This window comes from Piliocolobus tephrosceles, chromosome 11 (genome assembly GCF_002776525.5).
Source record: "Piliocolobus tephrosceles isolate RC106 chromosome 11, ASM277652v3, whole genome shotgun sequence".
Lineage (NCBI taxonomy): Eukaryota > Metazoa > Chordata > Mammalia > Primates > Cercopithecidae > Piliocolobus > Piliocolobus tephrosceles.
This window is the reverse complement of record NC_045444.1, coordinates 59386561-59412360: the sequence shown is the minus strand read 5'-3', so window position 1 is coordinate 59412360 and position 25800 is coordinate 59386561. Positions and strand designations below refer to the sequence as shown.

The following is a 25800-nucleotide window of genomic DNA, read 5'->3' as shown; positions in this document are numbered from 1 at the left end:
AACAATTATTTCCCATTTCCTGTCAGGTACTTGGCCTCAGTTTCCCTAGATATAAAACAGACTGATGGGGCCCAGGTGTAGCCACTCACACCTGTAATCCCAGCACTTTGGGAGGCCAAGGCAAGAGGATCTCTTGAGCCCAGGAGTTTGAGACTAGCCTGGGTAACATAGGAAGGGTTCATCTTTACAAGAAATAAAAAAAAATTAGCCAGGCATGGTGGCATATGCCTGTAGTCTCAGCTACTCTGGAGGCTGAGGTGGGAGGATCACTTGAGCCTGGGACGTTGAGGCTGTGGTAAGCTGAGATTGTGCCACTGTACTCCAGCCTGGGTGACACAGTGAGACCCCATCTCAAAAGATAATAAATAAATGATAAAAAAAAAAAAGTCTGTTTTATCCATTATGACAGTTCAGTAGTCCCCAAAGGGACTTTGAGGTGCTCATATTAAGTTGCATATCTGGGGAGAGTTATCATCATTTTTACTATTTTTCCAGTGTTAAATGTTTTTCATTAAAATATCATGAGCAAAATTATACATAATGCTATGTCTACAAATGCCTTCCCAATATGCTGTGTGAGCATAAACAGCTTCCTTTCTTCATGGAAGTTCTTTATAAATGTTAAATGAACAGATGATTTGTTGAAAGAGAGCAGCAAGTTAGAAATAAGCACACTCAGAAAAAGAAATTTTTTTTTTTTTGAGACGGAGTCCCGCTCTGTCGCCCAGGCTGGAGTACAGTGGCGCGATCTCGGCTCACTGCAAGCTCCGCCTCCCAGGTTTATGCCATTCTCCGGCCTCAGCCTCCCGAGTAGCTGGGACTACAGGTATCCGCCACCTCACCCGGCTAGTTTTTTTTGTATTTTTTAGTAGAGACGAAGTTTCACCGTGTTAGTCAGGATGGTCTCGATCTCCTGACCTCGTGATCCGCCCGTCTCGGCCTCCCAAAGTGCTGGGATTACAGGCTTGAGCCACCGCACCCAGCTCCTTTTTAATTTTATTTTATTTTATTTTATTTTATTTTGGCAGGGTTTAGCGCTATCACCCAGGCTAGAGTGCAGTGGTGTGATCACAGCTCACTGCAACCTCAGACTCCTGGGCTCAAGCTATCCTCCCGCTTAGCTGAGACCTCAGGTGCCCGCCGCCATGCCCAGCTAATTTTTTTAATTTTTGTAGAGACAGGGTCTCCCTTTGTTGCCCAGGCTTGTCTTGAACTCCTGGTCTCAAGCAATCCTCCCACTTTGGCCTCCCAAAGAGCTGGGATTACAGGCATGAACCAAAAAAAAAAAAAAAAATTGTTCTTTTGCTATTTGAACAACGATTCTTCTTAAACACGGCTTTTCTTTTCCAAATCTCCCTCTTCTCACCATCCCCCTCTACCAAAGAAATAGCCAATTCTCTTGAACACATGTACACTCACAGCCTTCATTTTCCTACCCATTCTTTCCACTTATCCCCAGTGAGTTCCACCGCCATTGCAACTGGCTCAATTAGAGCCCCATCTCCTTGGCCCCCTTTCCCCATCACACCCCCAGCAGGAAGTTCTGCTGCCACTCACTGCCCCAGCTCCCCAGCCCTGGCTCCCTCCCTCTGAGGAGTCGATACACCAATGCACCGCAGGTCTTCAAATCTCACCTTAAAAGCTTCCCCTACATTTCATCTTGGCTGCAGCTCTCAATGCAAAATGTTTTGGGACATTTTGTATTAAGTGTGTTATTGGCACTAATGGTACACACGAATCAATTGTATTAAATCTTCATGACTTCAGGTAATTTGTCTGGGAAAATGACATTCTCCATTTCCCCCTAGGATTTTGAATTTGTCTGTATGTTCTTTTTCCCACGTCGGTGCTGTTTTGAACAAACAACAAAAATTACATAAACTGTCGAATATCCTTTTCTTCCATTTTCCCTACTGCACCTTCTCATTGTGTGAATTGGCACAGTCTCCTGAACGCAATTGTGTTTACTTCTGGGCATACTGTATAATTTAAGTTTCTACAACATAAAATAAGTCCGCGGCGATATTTTTACTTGTTCTGACAATGTCCAAAGTTGCCTCTCACTGTTTTTATTTAAAGGAACTAGACACAAACCTGGCTGCTTTAACCACGGTCTCTGGGAGGGCTACAGCTGAGAAAATCCGCTGTCAGGAAGAAGTGAATAGAACTAACAAGACTATTGAGCACGCCAACAGATTAGTGAAAGGTCTGGAGGTGAGGTCCTACAGGGCAGACTAATGAAGCAGGCTGCAGAAAGCACTTCTTTGTTATACACTACTGATCTGGCAATAACAGCAGCACTTAGCAAAGAGCCTGATGAGCTGAAAAAATTATGTCATTATCATTCATTTTTTTCATAATAGAAACATGTTTTTGACCTTTACATTTTCTTACATTTTACCATGCTGTGGACTGTATTAACTGTAAGATTACCTAGTGACTAGCATATTCACAAAACCCTACAGGAAAGGGAACAGCCACTCTTTCCTGAGTATTGACAAATAAAGTTGATGCAATAAAAAAAAAAAGCAAAGACTTTATTTGGAACAATTAGACAATGCTAATGACAGAGCCCTAGGTTGGTTTTCCACGAAGCGCAATGCAATTTGTCCGACTTAGTTAAGGAATATGATAATGCCCTAATTATCTGTCTAAGATGTGCCCTGGATATTACAGAGGAGACAAAGGATAAAGAGTGGCAAACCATGAATTATCCGAAATAATCCATATTGTTAAAGGTTGGCTCCTGAGAAAGTCTGGTCACTGGCAGCTTTCTCATTTGCCATTCATCTATTGTTAATTTCATCTTTTGTATATATTCAAATTTTTTCCCTGGGTTAACATGTGTTGGGAGAATGTCTCTTCTTGTTCCCTGCCATTGTAGGAGGCATGTTTTTTGCAACCAGCAGCTTTCCATGCCTTTCTTTTATTTTGGTAACTGGACGTAGAGTGGGCCAAGAAAGCATCAACCCACTGCTAATTAAACAGATTTATCCAACTGGATATTGTCAGGAGAATTTAAAATATAAATTGATGAGTGCTTGTTTGGTGCCATTTGAAGTAAAAACTGAAAGGATTTATCGGCTGAGAAGAAAAAGTCTCAGTGTCTCAGATGAAAGCCGGGAAATTTAATGAATTTAAATGTATCCCACCAGGGTGGCCATATTTCTTCTCACTGTGAGACACTGATGTCGCTCAAATTAATGGAAGTAAATTACTATCTTAATCTGACAAATCTATCACTGTTTTATCAAATCGGTTTGCCAGCTCTCAAATAGATCAGGGGAAATAGTAGAGGAGTATCAATGGACTTCTTTCAAAAGAGTCGTGGGCACCCAATACTCTAAAAGACCGTCCATGCCTGAGCTCTGCTGTCTTAGACACTTCCTCAGACAGAGGTTCTTATGCAAAAATACCTGTAGGAACAAGCTCTAGGCAATACCACACTCGAAGCCCAGAGAGGGCTGGACCTCTGCCAGCATTTTCTGTCTGTTTCTCTACCTTTTCCAACATAATGAATCTTTGGCCTCCAGAGAACATTCTATGAGGACTGTGAATACAGGGCGCCCGTGGGGAGACCTGGCTCTCCTGATCAGCTTTCACACATGTGAGCTCCTTTGCAAGTCAGACCCCATGCAGCCTGTTGAGAAACCACATTGCCATAACTAACCCATCGAGTAAATTCTACCACTCCATGGTGGAAACGCTCAGTGTGTCTACTCCAAACCTTCTTTGTGGAAATACTGGTGACATTTATTTGGAGGCATCCTATAGCAAACCAAAGCGCTGGGGACACTGTAGCCATGTGGAAATGCATGTGCTTCTGTACTTCCTTCCATGATGACAGAAGCCAGCCACATAAGCATCACAAAAACACTGCCATCTCTGCTTCTCTGGCAAATTGCACAATTAGGGCTTATTTCCTACAAGTATGGCTTTCTTTCTTAAGTTGTGTGTTCTTAGTACTTAAAAATGTTTTGATAGTTAGCCCATTAAATATTACCATTCTGGAGGTGGGATTTGCTTTAAAATGTTTCTTTTCCCTTTTTTTTTTTTTTTTTTTTTTTTGCTTCTGTTCTATCCATATACTCTTTCATATTTTATTTCCTTCCAGTTTTTCTCCTTTTCTTCAATATGCTCTCCTTCCTGCTTCTTTTGGAAAAATCTTCCTGCCTTCTTGTCCTTCCTTCCTTCCCTCTTTTCCTTCTCATTTCATTCCATTTTTCTTTCTAGTATTTTTTCTACTGCATTTTTTTGAGTTAAGAGTAAATCTAATTACTACTGATTTTTTTAAAAGATAACTATTTTGAAGCAAACTATTAAATTTTTGTCTCTGTAAAAAAATGGTCTGTTACGATAAGTTCTGTGTTTACAGTTTAAAATCTATTTTGGAATAATCAGGGTCTGCATTTGTAAGTTCTGTTCATTTCTCTCTCTTTGGTATTGTAGTAATAGCCACTTCATTATCATTTTAAATAATTCTGTATAACTCATTATTAAATGTTGTTATAAAAATTGTTTTCTCCAAGACTATTTTATTACCATCATGAAATTCATCTCGTTAGTATGTTTATAAAATTAGTACAGATTTTTTCTTTTTCTTTTTCTTTTTTTTTTTTTTTTTTTTTTTGAGACAGAGTCTCGCTTTGTTGCCCAGGCTGGAGTGCAGTGGCACGATCTCTGTTTACTGCAAGCTCCGCCTCCCGAGTTCACGCCATTCTCCTGCCTCAGCCTCCGGAGTAGCTGGGACTACAGGCGCCCACCACCAGCCCCGGCTAATTATTTGTGTTTTTAGTAGAGACGGAGTTTCACTGTGTTAGCCAGGATGGTCTCGATCTGCTGACCTCATGATCCGCCTGCCTCAGCCTCCCAAAGTGCTGGGATTACAGGCGTGAGCCACCGCGCCCGGCCTACAATATAATTTTTAACAGATATATGATAATTTCTATAAAGGATGACCCTAACTTTTTTCTTCAGTATTCAGTTTTGGGACATTGAGGTTATTTCGACTTTATAGCTATTATAAACAGTGCTGTAATAAATATTCTACTATACAGTAGAAGAATATTTTTCATCATATGAGAAAATGTTTTTAGTATATTTAGAGGTAAACAAAGCAGGTTACAAAATAAGATACATGTTGTGATTTCGGTTTAGTAGTACGTTGGTTCTCACCTCCAAATCTACTTTCATGACCTGTTGTTCTGCCTTCGTAGGCTGGACCCTTCAAGCATTTTTTCTTTGCAGCGAGAATGAGGTTTAGCTTATCGGTAGAGGGCGCAGGAGAGACATTGCAGGAGGAAGAAGCTACCCCATTATCCCCCACCAGGGTTTCCGGACTTCCATTCTGTTTTTCTACTTGCTCCTCGCGCAGCACTGCCAGAAGCCTCTGCCCCTTACACACACCCAGAGCATGCAGTTTCTCTGCAAGTTCTCAGAGATCCCCAGCCAGTGACCCCCAACAGGGACACCAGTCACCCCAGGCCTCTATCTGTCCTGCCAACAAGCTGACTCTCTGTGCCCCAGCTGTCTCTGAGCACCTGCCCTGCAGACATATGCTCCCCCCTTGCCCCGCAACCATGGACCAGTTCTGTCTCAGGCAGCCCGGAGAACGCCACCATTCAATGGAGCTGAAAATCTCTTTTCCCTCACTGTCTGAATCCGTCGTGGGGAAAAGGACCTCCTTCAAAGGGGTTGCTCCCCTGATTTTCATCCTCAGTCCTAGGATATTGTTTAGGGCATTGTTTTCACCTTCTTAGTTACGCCTACGTTATAGTTAACAGTTCTTTATAATAAATTTTCCCTGTTCAAATTACTGTGTGGTTTCTGTCTCCTGATTGGCCTGTGACTAATAAACATGTTTATGTAGAGGAAGAGAGAAAAAAAAGACTGAAACCAAAAGCCAAAACATTAAAGTGGTTAACTCTGGGTAGTATAATTAGAGGTTGTTTTTATTCTGGTCTTTGTGATTTGCAGTATTTTCCAAAATATTTTGTAAGGAGCTTTTATTTCATTTATTTATTTGAATTTCTATTTCTGAGACTATTGTGCTACATATTTACCTGTGTAACAAACCTGCATGTTCTGCACATGTGTCCCGGAACTTAAAGTGAAATAAAATAGGATTATTGTGCTAGCAAAAGTTGAGTCTTGATAGTATATGTTGTTGCCACAAAATTCAGATTCAAAACCAAAGTGATCGTGTTAGTGTGTCTTTTCAGTAAGCAAATTGGGTGAAGCTTGTCCGACAGTGGGACCACACAGAGCCATGTAATTTCTACTAAGAACTGGCCTCTTTACAGGGATCACCCACTCTCAGCTCCCTGAACCTTGGGTTTCAATGTCTGAACTCTGGTTTTAAAGTCAGCCTTTTAAAAAAAAATTTCTTCTTATTTAACTGAAATTGCTGATCTCTGTATCATTCCAATTTTAGTATATGCACTGCCAAAGTGAGCACTATAGTCACCCTTTTAATGCAAAAAGTATTAGGAACTGTTTTTGTAAATAGTACGACAATTTTTAAATTTTTTTTATTGTTGAGACAGGGTCTCACTCTGTCACCCAGGCTAGAGTGCAGTGGCATGATCACAGCTCACAGCAGCCTCAACTTCCCAGGCTCAGGTGATCCTCCCACCTCAGCCTTCCTAGTAGCTGGGACTACAGCCACACGCCACCACGCCCAGCTAATTTGTGTGTGTGTGTGTGTCTGTGTGTGGGGGGGGGGGAGATGGAGTTCTGCCATGTTGCCCAGGCTAATCTCAAACTTTTGGGCTCAAGTGATCCACCTGCCTTGGCCTCTCAAAGTCCTAGGATTACAGGTGTTAGCCACAATACCCAGACCAATGATTTTTAAGTGTACTATATTCATCTTGAAAAATGCATCATGCAATGTTATTGCAGTCTTCTGCTTTTTAGAGAGATGTTTCTATACAAATAGCAAATTGGCTTGTTGCTGTTTCAGCAGAAGTACCACTAATATAAGAAGGAAGCCATGGTAGGCAGAATTCTAAGATAGCCTTCTAGATACTCAGCCTGCAGTACACACTCCTTCTCCCAGTTATTCAATCAAACACTGCCATGAAAGGATTTTGCAAATGTAATTAAGGTCTCAAGCCAGTTGACCTTAAGATAGGAAGATTATCCCAGTGGGCCTGACATAATTATATGAGCCCTTTTAAAGTAGAGGATTTTCTCTGACTAGTTGCAAAAGAGGATCGAGTCAGATTGAGAGCACAAGGGGGATTCAACATCGCCACATGTGAATTTTGAAGATGCAGGAAGCCAGGTGGTGGGGAATGTGGGCAGTCTCCAGGAGGTGAAAGCAGCCCTAAGCTGACGGCCAGAAAGGGAACAGAGACCTCAGTCCTGCAGCCACAAGGAACAGAATTCTGCCAACAATCTGAAAGTTACTGGAAGCCCAGGCCTCCAGATTACAATACAGTAACTAGAAAGCAAACAGATTGGATCTAGCTGGATGCCACTTATTTTTCAGGGTTCAATGACACAAACTATAAGTCCCTTGAAGGTACAACATATTCCTTGGAATTATGACCCTTAATTCCCATTCATCCATGTGGTTGTCCTTGTTGAATAACCTTTCCCCACTACCAACACACACAGTGCTCCGGATTAGGGATTAATATTCTGGGTTACAGAGTCTGTGGATTAATGGTTGGTCATCTTAGATTGCTTTTCTTTCTTTGTATCCCTTGAGGATATGACTTCATGGTGAGCAAAGACTTGGGAAATGAATAGTACTTCTTACCTTTTGGTTCTTGTTTTGAAATGGAATCATTTCTTATTCAGTAATAGGTTTCTGTTTTCTAACACTCTTTTACTCCTATTTCCTGCTCGCCTCCCACTTCCACCTTTCTCATAGTCCTTTTTGCCCTTATCTTCCTAATATAATCTCTCTAATTTGGTTGCTTTTTGCCTTTATTATCATTATTTTTTGATGTGTGTAGTCATTTTTTCCACTTTCTTTTTTATTTTTGGTCAGTTGTGCACGGGTAGAAGGAAATAAGAGATATATACGTGTTACTGGAAACTTTAAGTGATTTTTCTTATCAGCTTTCAAGTCCTCAATAACAGTTTGAAATCTGGTTTGAGATCACTTTAAATGATTTCTACGAGTAATGAGCTAAGCTCTTAATAGAGGGTAATGAATTTGGAAAATCCTTAAGATAAGTTTGTCACTTTGAATTTAGATGATGTCACCAAAGAAAAAAGCAAAATTGCTTCTCTGGGACTGGAGTTGCCATGGGGCCTTCCACCCACCAGCCAGGCTTTCTCTACTCTCTGAGCGAGTTGCTTTTATGGCAGTTTCCTGATAGGTATTAATCCTGGTCCACTAATTCTGAATAACTCTGCAAACAGTTATTTCTTTCATTTCCTATAGCCATGTCAACAATAAGGCAAAATAACACTTTATTTCCCTTTAGATAGCTGACTGGGAATTGAACTAGAGAAGCCGTGAAATCAGTGAAACTCTGTGAGATGATCAAGTTGGAAGGGCAGTGATGCATGCTTTCTCTGTTGACAAACCTGACATTATATGTTTGAAAAGTCTTTATTGCTGTTTCAATCTGCACTCACCAAGAAGGAAAATGATTTGAAAATCGAGTTGAAAATTCAGCTAAGAGATGAGTTCTTCACCTGCCTTTCCTCTGCGCATGCTAATTTCCTTGGGAACACTTTCCCATTGGAGAAACTGGAAACAGCCCGGTGCAGTCATACAAGTCGGAATGAAGGTTAAGCCCACAGCACATCTACTTGATGAGTGCTATGGGTTGAACTGTGTTCCCAAAAAGGCGCACATTGAGGGAACTACCCATACTTGAGAATGAGGTCATATTTGGATCTAAGGTCATTACTGATGGAATGAGTTAAGATGAGCTCATGTTGGAGGAAGGTATTGGCCCCTAATCCAATATGACCAATAAGGTGTGCTTAGAAAAAGGGCAATTTTGGGCACAGAGACAGACACACAGAGAGAAGGCCATGTGAAGATTGAAGTCATGCTGCCAAGACAAGGGGCTACCAGAAGCTAGGACAGAGGCCCAAACGATCCTTCTCAGGACCTGCACAGGAAGCAAGGCTCTGCCCACACCTTGAATCCAGACTTCTGCTGATCTAAGCCACCCAGTTGGTGGCAATTTGTCATGACATCTTGTTTCCTTGGAAGCAGATATGGTTATGATTCTCCCTTCCTTGCTCTTAACTGAGTGCTCTTAGCAAGCACTGTGTACCCATGACCCTTAGACCCATTGTGAAAATGACAGGGGGTTTGAAGCAGGTGCAATGAGCAGGGTTGCACAAGGCCTTTTGACCCAGGAGCAAACCAGAGATGTCTGCGTGGTGCTGCCCGAATTGACTCTGCAAAGTCCAGAAACAAGGTCCCTTCCCACCCCCATTTCACCGTGGTAGCCAAACCAAAAAGCTGCTGCCCCCCACAATTATGATCTAATGTTCTGTTCTGCTGAACATGGACAGGGACGCAAAGAGGCCATAACAGAATTTGTCTGGGCGAGATTGTTAGTTCCTATAAGTGTAATGTGTGCACATCTTTTTAAATGATGAAACTGCCCACTGAAAAGTGAGGATTTCACTCTTCTCCAACATACAGTATAAAAGAGCAAACACCTTAACACTACTTTCCACACTATACATTTCTCACAGTTACCTAAATATAGCCTCTCTCCTGCATTTTGGAGAAATCTGTTATTTTTAGTAACCCACCATTTTGAGTCACTACCATGAAATTAGCCAGATTTTCTTTTTCTTTCTGCTCAAAGGTCTTTGTGGTGATATAATCAAATTAACTCATTTAAAAGTCTGCTGTGAGCCAGGCGCAGTGGCTTATACCTGTAATCCCAGCATTTTGGAAGGCCAAGGTGGGCAGATCACCTGAGGTCAGGAGTTTGAGACCAGCCTGGCCAACATGCTGAAACCCTGTCTCTACCAAAAGTACAAAAATTAGCCGGGCATGGTGGTGGGTGCCTGTAATCCCAGCTACTCAGAAGGCTGAGGCAGGAGAATCTCTTGAACCCTGGAGGCAGAGGTTGCAGTGACCTGAGATCATGCCACTGCACTCCAGTCATGGTGACAGAGCTAGACTCTGTCTCAAAAAAAAAAAAGTCCACTCTGTACTTTATATATATTTTTTCTGATATTGAAGCTGGTGGGTATTGTAGTTGGCTGCAGTATTAATTTGCTTAATTTTATTCTGTAAACATGGAATTAAAGTCACTTCATCTTAGCATGCAGTTTTATGCAAATATGTACAAAGTATATGCAAGTGATGCCCATTGTAACTGCAGGGATCCCATCTTTACATTTTAAGACACAGACTCTGTATTTTAGAGGGAAGTATGCTCCTTGGGAGATATAGATGGAAGTATAGCTTGCCTCTTCACAATTAACATCAGATTTGAACATGGAAACAAATTAGCTTCTGATATTATTCTGCTCTTGGTTTTTCATGGAACATTCTCCATACTTCAGACTCCCAAAGGAAAGAGTGGGTGGAGCAGAGATGGAAGGGGTCTTGTGCTTATGTTGAGATTTCAGGTTTCTCCGACTCTTGTCCTCCCTGAGTTCATTTCACCTCATCCTCCAGTTTCCAGTATGAAGGAGTAACAAATATATGAAGTAAAATCAGAGTACCTTTAGTAAAATGCAAAATGGACTCTTCATAGGAACCAAAGATAAAATTCCTAATAAAGTAGTATATGTTTAAGATTTATGATAATCTCTAATACTTGCCATGAGGAAAGAAAAAAATTTCAACATGATTGTGGGTTGGGCACAGTGGCTCATGCCTGTAATCCTAACACTTTGAGAGGCCAAGGTAGGAGGATCACTTGAGCCCAGAAGTTCAAGACCAGCCTGGGAAACAAAGTGAGACCCTGTCTCTACAAAAAATCAAAAAGTTAGCCAGGTGGGCTGGTGCACGCTTGTAGTCCCAGCTGCTGGGAGACTGAGGAGGAAGGATTACCTGAGCCCAGAAGTCAAGGCTGCAGTGAGTTGATATTGCACCACTGCATTCCTGCCTGAGAGACAGAACAAGACACTGTTTCTAAAATACAAAAACAAAACCAAAAACATGTAAACATGATTGTGCAACTTCTTACCCATCCCAGTTTCTCTGGATTTTTCTTCCTTGAACATTCTGCTATTTCTCGAAGCCACCCAAATGTCTGTCCCAGGAACCTCTCCAAGGAGTTGCAGCCTTATTTTGTGTTCCCCAGTCTTCACTAGGGGCCTCCGCAGGCCTAGAGACAATAGAAGAGAATGTGTGGATGAATTAGAGAAACTCCTTTTCCCGTTGCAGCAAAAGCAATTCAAAGAGCATGCCCTTCTGGCAGTGGGGCACAAACATCATCTCTCTAGAAAACAGACAGTAGGCCGGGCGCGGTGGCTCAAGCCTGTAATCCCAGCACTTTGGGAGGCCGAGACGGGCGGATCATGAGGTCAGGAGATCGAGACCATTCTGGCTAACACAGTGAAACCCCGTCTCTACTAAAAACTACAAAAAAACTAGCCGGGCGACGTGGCGGCGCCTGTAGTCCCAGCTACTCGGGAGGCTGAGGCAGGAGAATGGCGTGAACCCGGGAGGCGGAGCTTGCAGTGAGCTGAGATCCGGCCACTGCACTCCAGCCTGGGCGAGAGCGAGACTCCGTCTCAAAAAAAAAAAAAAAAGAAAACAGACAGCACGTTATGCTTTCAAAACCATCCCAGCTAGAATACCTGAGTCTGTTTAAAAAAAAAAAAAAAAGATCTGTGGAAAATGGAAGTACCTTTGCAAAATGTGAGCGAGGGGGCATCCTAGTTTGAATGCATGATTCTCTTCTTGACTCAAACCTTGGCTGGGAATATTTGATCGGGAAGGAGTTTTGTTTCCAGCTGGATGTGGTTGATGGAAGATTTGTCTGGAACCTATTGGCTACTGTCACCTAGGCGTGATTTCACCTTGTCATCTGGGGATTTCTGAATACATAAAGGCCCCTAGAGACTCGAGCAGTGGGTCCTAATGTGTATGTAAAAATCCAGAAAAATACAGTGCTGTGTATTTCCTTGCTTTATGATTCATCAGGGCAGATTGAAATAGTTAATGCTCCCCTAAAACTGAGCAAAATATACTCTGGCCTCACAAGTAGAATCAAGGCCAATAAACTGTAACAAAGCATAATATTCAGGACATACATATAGCTCCACTCAAGGATAATGTTCTACACATAACTCATGCAGTTAGCTCCAATCAATCCTCCTCCTGTGAACATACAGTGCTAATGGTCTACTGTGGCCTTTAAATTTCCACCCACATTTTGATGCATACATTCTTTAGTAGGCACAAATTATTAATCAGAGTAGCCTCTTTTGTGCTTCTGTTATTTGTACCCAGAAGCATCTGGAATACAAAATAAGAGGAATAAAAGTCAGTGGTCAAATGATACCCAGTTTGCCATATAAAATTGAGAGTAAAGAGGGAAAGTTGTTTTTTGTTTTGTTTTGTTTTGTTTTAAAGCAACATAAAACTTTTCTCTCTATTCCTAGCCCTCTGTTCTGGTTTCTACCTTACGGCTGTCTGTTGCTAGCATATTGCGTGAAATTAGCTATCAGGCATTTGAAGGTGAAGAGCTGATTTTACAGCTCATTGCAGTTCTAAAGGATGCATTGCACTTAATTAAGATAGGTCTTTACATGGGGTTTAAAAATATTTACAAATGTTTCCCAGGCTATCAACAGGTAAAGTTAACCAAGTAACCGGAAAAAGAACTCTTGCCTCCACATAATAATGGACCAGCCAAAATTTTACAGACTGTTTTTACTCTAACACACACACACACACACACACATACTACACATACAAATTCTTCTGCTTAAAAAAAAAAAAAGATAGCGTGGAAAGAAATGTACATAGAAAAGGAAGAGTAATATTTTTAAAGCACAGCAAGTGCCCAATTAAAGTTGATTTAAGATACACCATCAAATGAATTTAATTGCAGGGAAGAGATTACCAAGTAGGAACGGAGGCTGCACACTCTGGAAGGTGGAACGTGGTATGGGACTCAGGTGACTTTTTGCATTATCTGGACAGCTCTCTGCCATGGGATGGCCTCCTCAGTATATGCTTCAGGCCCTAATTCACCCATCTGATCAACTAGAGCAATGGTTCCCATACATCCTTTAGCTTTCACATTGAAGAATTTTGAGACTATTCTATAAGTGAAAACATGAATAAGAAATTTGCTGTGACTCTCTGAAAAGGAAGGAAAAATGTTAGTGGCTGTGGTTTTAGAAAGATTTGAGAGAAGTCCTACTTCATGGCAGGGAAATAATAGTGATATCTAGAAATACAGACCCACAGCCTCTTATCTGAATTCCTTTGCACCAGATGGGTTTCAGAATTCAGAAATGTCAGGATTTTAGAATCATAACCCAGTACGTATGTCATATATTACATAATGTCCCCATTGGAGCCTGGGCAGCAATCCACAATCAAACATTCACATTTCTGCAGCTAAATATATAAACGTTCCTTTTAAACGGGATAAAGAAAAATGATCAGTGGCCTCATATTAGGTCATGCCTTGTTTGGCTGCCAAGGGAGTTATGCAATAGCTTTCAGTTTTTAGAATTTTTTTTGTTTCGGAATAGTGGCTAAGAGGTTGTAGAGGTTGTACATCTGTTCTACCCTTTTCAATGCAGCATCGCACACAAATTTCATGAGTATCTGTCAGTGATGCACTAAAATTAGTAAAAAGCAGGCAATAACATCCCCATATGACAACTGTAAGACCTTGGGTCAAATCATTTCACCTTTTGAACCCTGGGTTTCAAAAGGTGAAATGATTTGACCCAAGGTCTTACAGTTGGTTCTTGGCAAAGTGGGTACCAAGGGTGGGTTTACAGAGGTGGTCAAATAGTGAAAATGTGCAACAAAATATCACTCCAACACTGTCTTCAAGGTGCAGCTTTGTAGGGAGAGGTAATAACTTCATCACCCCCTTGGCCCCCATTCATTACCATTCCCATTAATACCTACCATGATGATCCAATTATCAGTTGTATAGTAAATTCCATGTATCTTCTTACATGTGCAGAAAAGATCTATTAAATGCTTCTTTTAGAAGGTACAAATTGTTTCAATTACCTTTTAGATAATCTTTCTCTTTTTTATAGTTTCCAAGTTGAAGAGCGTAGAAGGCAGACATTTCCCTTATTCTTGCACTGAATGTCAGGTTCCTACCTCAGCTAGACTGCTAAAAACTGAGAGGAAAGGAGACAGGATATAACGTGACAAGAATAAGACAAAACCTAGGAGAATAAATATCAAGTATTTGTGGGACCCTCCTTCCCACAGAGTGCAGTATGCGAAGGGTAGGGGGTAGGGGGCCAGAGGGTCACTTCACAGTGTAGAAATCTGACCAAACACTTCCTCAGCCATGTGGCCAAGGTCAGCATTAACAGTGACGGATTCCGTTGATAGGATGTGCCCTAGAAATGATGCGATGAGAATGCACATCACCTCTGTGGTGTCCCACTCCCCCACCAAAACCCACAATCTCAGTCTAATCATGAGGAAGTTTTTATTTTTTTTGAGGAGCATTCTGCAAAATACCGCACCAGTACTCCTTATAACTGTTCAGGTTATCAAGAAACAAAGAACCTATGAGAAACCGTCACCATCTAGAGGAGCCTAAGGAGATATGGTAGAGGTAACATGGCATCCTGGATGAAATCCTGGAACAGAAAAGGGACATTAAGTAAAAACTAAGGAAATCTGAAGAAAGTATGGACTTTAGTTAATAATAATGTACCTGGGCCAGGCATGATGGCTCATGTATATAATCCCAGTTCTTTGGGAGGCCAAGGCAGGAGGGTTATTTGAGCCCAGGAGTTTGTGATCAGCCTGGGCAACACAGGGAGATCCTGTCTCTAAAATAAATAAATAAATAAATAAATTAGCTGCGCATGGTGGTGTGCACCTGTGGTCCCAGCTACTCAGGAGGCTGAGGTGGGAGGATAGCTTGAGCCCAGGAGGTTGAGATTGCAATGAGTTAGGACTGCACCACTGCACTCCAGTTAGGGTGACAGAGTGAAACCCTGCTTAAAAAGAAATCGTAATAACAATAACGTATCTGTGTTGGTTCATTCATTGTAATTAATGTACCGTACTAATGTAAGAAGTTGCTGGTAGAGGAAGGTGGTGAGAGATATAAGAGAACTCTGTATTATTTTTGCAACTATTTTGCAAATCTAAAACTATTCTAAAATTTAAAACTTTATTTAAATAATCAATTTTCCTCATATATCAAATGTATATAATTAAACAGTAAAATGTAAAATGGAAAGAAATATTTAGGGCATGAAATATCTTACACAACTTACAACTTACACAAAATCAAAGTTGTGTTGTTGTTGCCGTTTTGAGACAGGGTCTTGCTTCATCACCCAGGCTGGAGTGCACTATTTCGGCTCACTGCAGCCTCAACCCCTAGGGCTCAGGTGCTTCTCCTGCCTCAGCCTCCTGAGTAGCTGGCACAGGCATGCACCACCACAACCAGCTAATTGTTTTAATTATTTGCAGAGTCAAGGTCTCACTGTGTTGCCCAGGCTGATCTCAAACTCCTGGGCTCAAGTGATCATCTCCCCTCGGGGATCCTCCCACCTCAGCCTTCCAAAGCACTGGGATTACAGGCATGAGACACCATGCCCAGCCAAAAAGATGATTCTAGTAGAAGATGTTCTTCATGGTCTGTAATTTGTCAATCTGGATTTCTAGAAATATTCATTCATTATTATTTTCCATTTTCCTATTTAAAATTTGGACAAATAAATCTGTTGAACTCAGAATGATATAGGATTTTGTTCATCTTTATGTATCCTGTTTGCAGACGTAATTCATGTAGTAGAGGGAAGAGTTGGTGCCTCTGAATTCTCAGCCCAGCAGGTTGCCAGGCATCTGGAACCTCTGCTGCTGAAGACATTACTGGTGCACTTAGCATCCCTTCTTTTAGATCAGACAGAGCATGTGTGGAGCCTTAGTTTCAGCATTATCCTGGCAGGCTACAACATTGAGTATTTAATCCAATTTAAGACACACCTCCCCAAACCACAGTTAATTTACTTTTTAAAGGGATCAATAATATTTTTTAAGCCACAATATTTTTATGTCAAAATAAAGCCTCCAGAGATCATCTCTTCCTATCTCCCTAGACACATCCTAAGATAGTAGATCCCTCTCCCTCAATAGGGGATTGTGATTAGTCAGACCCAAAATAGAGTTATATAGGGTTGGATTATGTCATCTGGTTTCTCTAAGGTCAGATGTCATAACCCCCTGCTTTCTAAAGGGATTGCTGGGTGTTGACTCATTGACTGATTCAGAAAGAACCCGGTGCTTCTGAAGCAGAGTGTCCTCAGATCCCTAATCACTGTGGACAGAAGGATTAGGTTTACAAAGAAGACCAACCCAGTCTTTTGTGGATTAGTAGCTTGGGGACCATGGAAGTCTTCCTTGTCTGGCATGTTTGGACTTCTCTAAAATGTAGACAGACCCTGGGCCCCTCCTCTTCTGAAGCCCCCTTATGAATGTGATGGGGAACCTCAGGCTTTCCCAATTGGGAGCAATGGAGCTTACAGCTGGAAAGCTCTTTGCATGACTACACGGCGCTCCTGTATGCCTTGTCATGCCAATAAAGTTGCTAAAGTGAGGGTGACATGTTAGAAACATATCATGAACAATGAGGGGAATCGTGCCCCTTCCCCTCGGATGCTTTGAAAGGTTTGATCTTTCTGAGCCAAATGGACAATGTTAGCTCTCGTGTCTCTTAGTTTGGCAGAATTAGGGAGAGGATAAAGAGATTATAATTTTAATGGAAGACATTTTTGCCCAGAGAGCAGTGTCCAACGTAGAATCAACCTTCTCCTGTACTCTGCTTCACAGCCCTTGAGTCGGTGACATGAGAGGTCAACATACAGACAAGAGCAAATCACCGAATTCCATGGGGAAATAAATACTCCCAGCACTCCATGATAAACTGCAACTAGATCAGAGCCTCTTGAGTCCCTCACTGCCTCCCTTCTACCTTCAACCCATCTGTGCTCTATGAAATCCCATTTCTCTCCAAGGGCCTGCTGTAATACCCTCTCTTCCATGCAGGCTTCTTTTATCTCAGTCTACCCCATATTCTCTGGTTGAGAAATTCATAAGTACTTCTGGGCTTTTCTCCACTCCCAGTATCACCTTACTACATCTTATCACATTGCTTTACAATGATTTGTTTCCATTGCTTTCATTCTCCAGCAGTCTGGGAACTCCTGGTCATATGCATCTTCCTATTCTCAGTGCCTAACTTGTACCTGGCAGACAGCAGGTGTTCAATAAACATTTGTTGAATAGATAAATAAATGAATGGGCAGTAGGGGTAGCAACTGCAGGTAAAGTCCAGGATTATGACTGTCGTATGTGTTTAGAGAAGGGTAGCCCCTCCCCCCCCCAGCCTCAGAAAATGAGTTATGATTGTTCTAAGGCTTCAATTTTCCAATTACCCTTTACCCGTGATTGAATTAGAAAGAGGCGGGTATGCATTTCTTGTCTACGAAACATAAAGGAAGCCTCTGGATGGTTCCAAAGAAGGCTTTTGCTTTCCTCATAGGAACAAAAACATAAGATGTCCCCTTTTCTACTTCTTGGCTGGAATATCTTTCTATTCTCAGGGCCTAGTTTATTATCTGGCACTTAGCAGGTGCTCAGAAAATATTTGATGAAAGAAAAAATGAATGAATAAGTACCGGGGACAACTGCAGGTAAAGCCCTGGCACTACCTTGAATGTTGATGTGATGGCTGGTGTTGCAGGAGCCATCTTGCCACCATGAAGGAAACGCTGAGACTCCTAGATATATATGGGACTGCTGAACCAACATCCAGAGCCTGTCTATCTCCAGACTTCTTGTTATATATGAAAAGCAAACACCTATGGATTTAAATCACCATTTTAAATCACCCCTATTGATTTAGAAACCAATACAGAGGTCATATTCTTTTCATTATTGCCTCCTTACTACCTACTGTGTTCAGTCACACCTCTCCTATGGGTATATCTTCATAGTACTATAAGAGTTCACAGTCCCATAGGGAAGAAAACTTGAGATTTTCTAGGCCTATAAATTTCTGCATTAAGTCTTTTGGTGTGACCTGATTGTTCATAAATGTATCTGAGGCTGGGTGCGACAGCTCACGCCTATAATCCCAGCACTTCGGGAGGCCGAGGTGAGCAGATCGCCTGAGGTCAGGAGTTCGAGACTAGCCTGGCCAACATGGTGAAACTCGATCTCTACTAAAAATATAAAAATTAGCCAGGCATAATAGCGTGCACTTGTAATCCCAGCTACTCGGGAGGCTGAGACAGGAGAATCGCTTGAACCCAGGGATCAGAAGTTGCAGTGAGCCAAGATTGTGCCATTGCACTCCAGTCTGGGCAAGAAGAGCAAAACTCCATCTCAAAAACAAATAAATAAATGTAACTGAGGAATGCAAGTAAAAAATTATAATGCAATGTGTTACGTGTTATATTAGAGGTTTTAATAAGGTGCTCCAGGAGCACACACATACCAAATAACTACTACCAATACTGAGCAGTCCGAAGTGTGTTGCATTCTCTCTTTTCAGCAGCTGGGAAATTCCCACCCTCTAATCTTCCGCCACCTCCTGTTTCCTTCTGGCAATGGAAAGTAAACTCCCTTGTTCTCACTAGGTCTCTGTCACTGGCAAGGTTTGGAAATAAAGCCACTAAGGAAATGACAAGTAACTACAATAAAGTCTTTGTTGTTCTCTTTCCTCATGGATTAGTTTTGTACATTCAAGACAAAAAAAATATTAATTCTTCTTCAAGTTGACTATATAAGAGTAGATAAAAATGTTTGTGTGAAATCTATTCACTGACTGTCCCACAATCTTTGTCTCTTTCTTCCCCACAACAGTTCTTCTTCCTTAATCCCACCCCAAACAAGGCTGTAGATGGAACTCGTCAACATCGTGACAGATAAGGTCAATAATCTGATTGATGAGTTATCAATTTGACTCTCAGTTTTGTCGATTGTAGTCTCCTGAGACAAATATAGCTCATCCAGCTTTTCTGGTAGCTGTCTTGTTTTCCCACATCTTAAAATAAAACACTTGTGTATGTATGTGTGTACATTTTGGGAGGACATGTGTTAAACTGGGACACTACACCCCAACTTTTCAGTTAGGTTCTCTCACATGACTTCTGCATTCACATTTCTTGAAGATAAGTCATTCTACATGTCTCCAAAAGGTTAAAGAAAGGCATCTGTGTGGTTAGAAACAGCACTTTGGGTAGCATATGCCTTTTTTTTTCTTTTTTTCTTTTTGAGACGGAGTCTCGCTCTGTCGCCCAGGCTGCAGTGCAGTGGCGCGATCTCGGCTCACTGCAAGCTCCGCCTCCTGGATTCACACCATTCTCCTGCCTCAGCCTCCCGAGTAGCTGGGACTACAGGCACCTGCTACCATGCCCGGTCAATTTTTTTGTATTTTTAGTAGAGATGGGATTTCACCATATTAGCCAGGATGGTCTAAATCTCCTGACCTCGTGATCCACCTGCCTCATTCTCCCATAGTGCTGGGATTACAGGTGTGAGCCACGGTGCTCGGCCTGCCTTCTTGATATAGAATTAACTTGAGCTATATGGCAAAACAAATACCTTTCACCAAGAAAGAAAGTTTACGGAAAAAATGGAAGATTCATCAACTAAGAATGATGGATGATTGCAGAAATACTGAAGCAGGTATTAAATATTAACATTTGTAACATGACAATGTCTGTATTTTTATATTTTGCGTAAATGAATCATTGACTACTAATAAATTATTCTGTGTGATTAATCCCAGAAACCAGACATCACACTATTGTTGCCTCACCAAAAAATCTCAAATCTTCTCAAGTCTGAAAAGTGACAGAGTTGTCTCTCAAAAAGCTTCTGGAAAATCTATTTTTGAATGCAGTAAATGCAGAACACTTCCCACAGTCCCCCTGTGGAAGTTGAGAACAGGTTGTAACTTTTGAGGGCTTGGAAGTAGCAGAAGTGGATTAAACCCCAGGGACTGGAACTGCAGGCAGGACTGCTCTCAGCGTCTGAAGTAATAGGTAAGAGAGGGAAAATCTCCCCAACGGACATGCACAGAAATTAAGGGATCGTGTCTGAACCTCTCAAGCTGAGAAAGAACGGAGTGAACAAAAGAACAAGGAAGGAAAGCAGAGACCATAGAGGATCCAGTGGGCCATGCCGCATGGGCTCACAGAGCAAAACCATCTGGAACAGAACACATTGTTTCAGGCTACAAATGCTGCCAGGTCACAGGATTTCTGGGATTTCTCTCTATCCCCTTGGGCAGGCTAGAAATATAATTCTAAGCATAGTCATAGTAATTATTTTTATCTTTGTGTTGTAAACTAAGTGTCCTTAACCAAGGAAGGCAAATGGGTCTTTATCCATCCAATCTTGACTAGAATTTTAGAAGAGTAACTCTTTGTGGAGGAGAGAGAGAGTCAAATGGTCAGAAAGTTTGAGAAACCCATAATATCATCCCCTTCTCAGAGACATATAACGTACAGAGCAAAATAAAGGCCTTTAGACCTATCTGAGTTGAAAAACATCTTGTTATCCCAGTAGTTTTCATATTGATTTGAGTCACAGCACCTTTTTTGGCTTGCATTTGGGAAACCATTGTTATAGTGTAGTGGGAGATAAGCGTCTTGTCTAGCGCTGTCGGTATCTACTTCCAAATCCATCACTCAGAGATGTGAAAATGTATAGCATGTTCTCCTCTTTCTTGGGAAAGATCAGAATGCAAATGATTCTGACTCGGAAGTTAAGTGTCTTTTTCAGCAATGTCAGTTGGGTATGGCTTTTAATGGGACCTATGCTTCTGCAAATTAGGTTTTCCTTAAGAAAAATGTTCCCTTACTAAATCTGGATTTAAACAACACAGACTCCAGACAGGCCCTGTTGTCCTCTCTGGAAGTGCCCTCATGCTAGAAGACTGGGACTGCCAAATCCCAACCTCGATGCTTAACAGAAAAGTCCCAACCTGAGCAACTAACCCAAATTTTGGGAAATATATGATATCAGACCATTGAATTCTAGCATCTTTTAGATGATAAAGAGGAAGGTTCCAGGGATGGGGCTCCGCTAAAAGAAATGAATGTTCTCGAGTAACCGTAATCTTGGGAAGAGAGCAATTATTATGCAGGGAATGAGGAGGCAAATCTGGTTGAAGAATCTTTTTATTACCCAAATGTCCATCAGTGACAGATTGGATTAAGAAAATGTGGCACATATCTGTCCCGACCTGCAGGACAGTCAAACGGACCCTGAAAGGGGGAGTGGGAATGGAGGAGACAAGAAAACACGAGAAATGGAGACAAGACAAATAGCCTGATCAAGTCTCGTTTAATGGTGGCAGTGCAATGCCTTATATAGGCTGGCAGAGGAAGAGGTTGGGCCAGGGCGGTGACGGGGGGCCGGATTTTCTCAAATTACAATTGTGCATGCGCCTTGGGTTTGTAATTTTCCCGGGTGCGGGATCGCGCCTGCACGGTAGGCTGCATATCTTCCTGGGAGGGAAAAATGTTTTCGAGAGCACAGGAAAGGTTGGCACCCCCGGGAAAAGTCTAGGCGCTCGCGCGGGAACAGTTTAGGCGCGCACGGGAAAAGCTTTAGGTGCACGCGGGAAAGGTTTGTAATGAAGAATCCGGAAATGTGCCATCTTGTCTCCGCTTTGCGGAGATCAAGCAACAGAGGTCGGCTAATTCCGGGCCTCATGGCTCCAGACACATATACACCATGGAATACTATGCAGCCATAAAAAAGGATGAGTTCGTGTCCTTTGTAGGGACATGGATGCAGCTGGAAACCATCATTCTCAGCAAACTATCACAAGAACAGAAAACCAAACACCGCATGTTCTCACTCATAGGTGGGAATTGAACAATGACATCACTTGGACACAGGAAGGAGAACATCACACACTGGGGCCTATTGTGGGGAGGGGGGAGGGATAGTATTAGGAGATATACTAATATAAGTGATGAGTTACAGGGTGCAGCACACCAACATGGCACATGTATACATATGTAACAAATCTGCACATTGTGCACATGTACCCTAGAACTTAAAGTATAAATAACAAAAAAAAAGAATCTTTTTATTTCTCTTGATCTGTAAGAGATGGGGTTTGCACCCCAGGGCGGGAAACATAACTGTGCTATGTGTGAGGGGAAGAATGGCTGCTCACAGTCTAGAAAGAAGGGTACTCAGGGGAGTATCCCTGTAATGATGGGGAGCCAGATGCTGAGAGCAGTCCTGCCTGCATTTCCGGTCCCTGGTGTTTAACCCACTTCTGCTACTCCCAAACCCTCAAAAGTTACAGCCTGTTCTCAACTTCCACAGGGGGACTGTGGGAAGTGTCTGTGTCCACCACACTCAGGAGGAAGCAGGACAGAGAGTGACAGAGCCGGACATGGGTTGCGACAGGGGGAAGAGCAGGGTGGTGGTCCAGGGCTGGACAACTGGATCAGGCAACAAACAAGCAGGAGACAGATGTGGAAATTACAAGGCTGGTGAACAACATGGGACCTCAGATGAGTGTGATATGAACACCAGAGTGACGAATCGGGAACCTTTGGGATATACCAACATTGCTCATCTATTTTTCTTTCCTTTTTTTTTTTTTTTTTCCCTTTTGAGATGGAATTTTCCTCTTGTTGCCCAGGCTGGAGTGCAATGGTACGACCTTGGCTCGCTGCAGCCTCTGCCTCCCAGGTTCAAGCGATTCTCCTGCCTCAGCCTCCAGAGTAGCTAGGATTACAGGCACCCACCCCTACACCTGGCTAATTTTTGTATTTTTAGTAGAGACGGGGTTTCTCCATGTTGGCCAGACTGGTCTCAAACTCCTGACCTCAGGTGATCCACCTGCCTTGGCCTCCCAAAGTGCTGAGATTATAGGCGTGTGCCATCATGCCCAGCCCCTCGTCTATTTTTCTGTTGAATAAGAAAACAGAAACGGCTCTAATGAAAATATCATCTTGATAGAAATGTCTATTAATATTCTTCATGGCCAAGAATGACAATACAAATGGCAATGATGAATGTACAAAGGACAGTCCTTTACCCTCATGTATACTTGGAGCTAACTGCCTTTATGATGTCAGTGTTGATAAGGAATGGTTGCCTTGCTTTTCAGAGCCGTTTTAAAGTAAGCATGCTGTACACCTTGTGATCGGCCCCCTCCACTTCAGTTGGCAGTCCTCTATGCCTTCTCAATCACAGGGGATTAAAGAAGCAAACATTTTTAAAAACCAAAATGAAAGGTGTTCCCCAATAATTCCAGAGATTTATTTTATCTTCTTTACAAAAGAAGATATTCTAGATGGTAAAGCCTAGAAGGTCCTCAGATCTGGCAGAAAAGTATTCTCCTGTTCAAACATAAACCTACTACAGATTCTCTGTCTTTTAAATTAACATTATAATTTAACTGTCCTATGTACAGAATAGTAGTGAAATAGCCGACGACCAAACTGAACTTGATACTAGATATTGTGACTCATTGAAGAAAAAAATGCAAGTAACTCTGCAAAATTGTATAAACACAATTTAAAACTAGCTGCAGCCAAGGCAAAGGCAGCAAGGCAAAACCAAGTGGTATTAACACTTAGAACACCGTGAATATTAGCTCAGAGTCTGCTACTCACTGGGGAGATCTGTGGGCCAATTTGCCTAAATTCAGAGCTAAAAACACCTTTTTAAAATGTCAAACATGCATAGGATATAAAGAAAAAGAACAAGGTGGAGGCAATTAGCAAAAACAGAAAATTGGGGAAGTGAAATTTTGGCATTTGTATTTTGATCTCACACAGGGATAAGTGGAGCTGTGAGTCAACTGGGCACAGGGACTTCGTGTCAAAGGCTTGCCTCACATGGTTGTGCTACAGAAGCTTCCATGGGGGGCACGTATGTGGTCAGCTTCTGATGCTATTGGCTGCCTGACTCACCAGCAAGGGACCTAACTGAATAGCCACGGTGTCCCTATTTCAAAAGCTGTACAGAAGGGATTATGTTCGAAGCCCACTAACCATGCCATTTTTAACCTAGGATGAGTTATTTACATCTTAGGTAGTAACAAGTATCATTTCAAAAGAGCACTTAAAGAGACATAACAACATACTCCAAATAGCATTTGAAAAGCTAACATGTGGGCAGGAGACTCCCCTGGCGGGGGCCACTCTGTGGGGTATGGAGCCTCCCTGTGCCCCTCGGTCCAACCCTGTCAGCATTCTGCTTCCATGTGCCATCACCACCACCACCTTCAAGGGTGTTGACCCCAACAGCAGGAATAGCTCCCAGGTTTTGCAGCTGCCAGGTGGTGGATCCAATTTTTCACTGGGTTTTGATGAACCAACAGAACAAACTGTGAGAAAGAACAAAATGATCTCTAATATCTTTGGGACATCTGAAGAAAATCCACCTTCTTGGGCCACGTCAGCAGGTGCGAAGTCTAGAAGTGGCGGGGAAGACTTGGAGTCATCTGGACTACAGGGCAGGAACTCTTCTGAAGCGAACTCCGCAGATTCTTAGATCTGAAGGGAGAAGATGACATTCATGAAAATGTGGACACAGACTTGCAAGGCAGCCTGGGGCAGAGGGAAGAGAAGCTTGCGCCGGCCGCACCTGTGCTGAGCCCAGTGGTCCTGGCCTCAGCGCCATCCAGAGGAAATCCCCCTGGTAGCAAGTCCAGCCTTGTCCTGGGTTAACTCTGCTCTGACCATCCTGAACTTCGTTGTTTTGTTTGTTTCCTCCATGCTTGTGAACTGCACAACTTGAGCCTGACTGTGCATCTTTTGGATTATTTCATTTAAAAAGGACTTTTAAAAAATAAATAGACAAAATGTCAACTACATGGTTTCTATGGTATCCCTGTGAAGACCTCTAAAGGTTTTTCTACTTTTCCTCACTTTAAAAAACTTTTCCTGTGTCTTTGTTTCTCAATGATTTCAAGGTGGCCTTGAAACCACACAATATGTAACTCGAAGGAAGGATCAGGGTAAAGGGCTGGAGGATTCCATTCCCTGAAGTCTGTGGATGTTACCTATTGATGGAATAATGGCTATGAGGAAAGCTATAAAAGCAGCTCAGACTGAAGGCTATGGGGAAGGATGTTTGTCAGGACGTGTCAAAAGATTTTAAAATGTAGATTCCATTCTAAGAATTTATCCTAAGAAAGCAATGATGGATTACACAAAGGTCTAGCAAGGAGGCTTGCAGCAGCACGGTTAATAATTATGAATGTTGGACGCACCCAGAAGCTCCAGCACTAGGGAACTGGGAAAATAAATGGAAGTACATTCAGACCAGAAAACAATCTGTCAGCATGAAAAATAAATTCGGAGAAATGTCCATATCAGCAAAAGAGAGCTGTCCACAATATATTCTTAAGAGAATTCCTATGTAGAAACCTATGTAGATAACCTGAATTAAAGCAATTAGAGAAACCTAAATGTGAGAACAGAGAGTGTATTCAGAAACATCCAACTCCGCTTCTTTCGGGCACTGTGCTGGGCGCCCTAGGGGCTGCAAAGATGAAGAAAATTGTCCTCAAAAAAGCACATAGTCTCCATGGAAAAGAATGACTCAAATGCCAGGTAGAAAGTAGCTAATGCCATAAATGGGGTGTGTGTGTGTGTGTGTGTGTGTGTGTGTGTGTGTGTGTGTGTGTG

The 25800-nt window shown here is 42.1% G+C and overlaps 1 pseudogene; it reads left to right on the top strand.

Annotated features, from left to right (window-relative positions):
- The first annotated feature begins 23946 nt into the window (after window positions 1–23946).
- LOC111522128 lies at window positions 23947–24837 on the top strand (annotated as a pseudogene).
- Window positions 24838–25800: the final 963 nt, after the last annotated feature.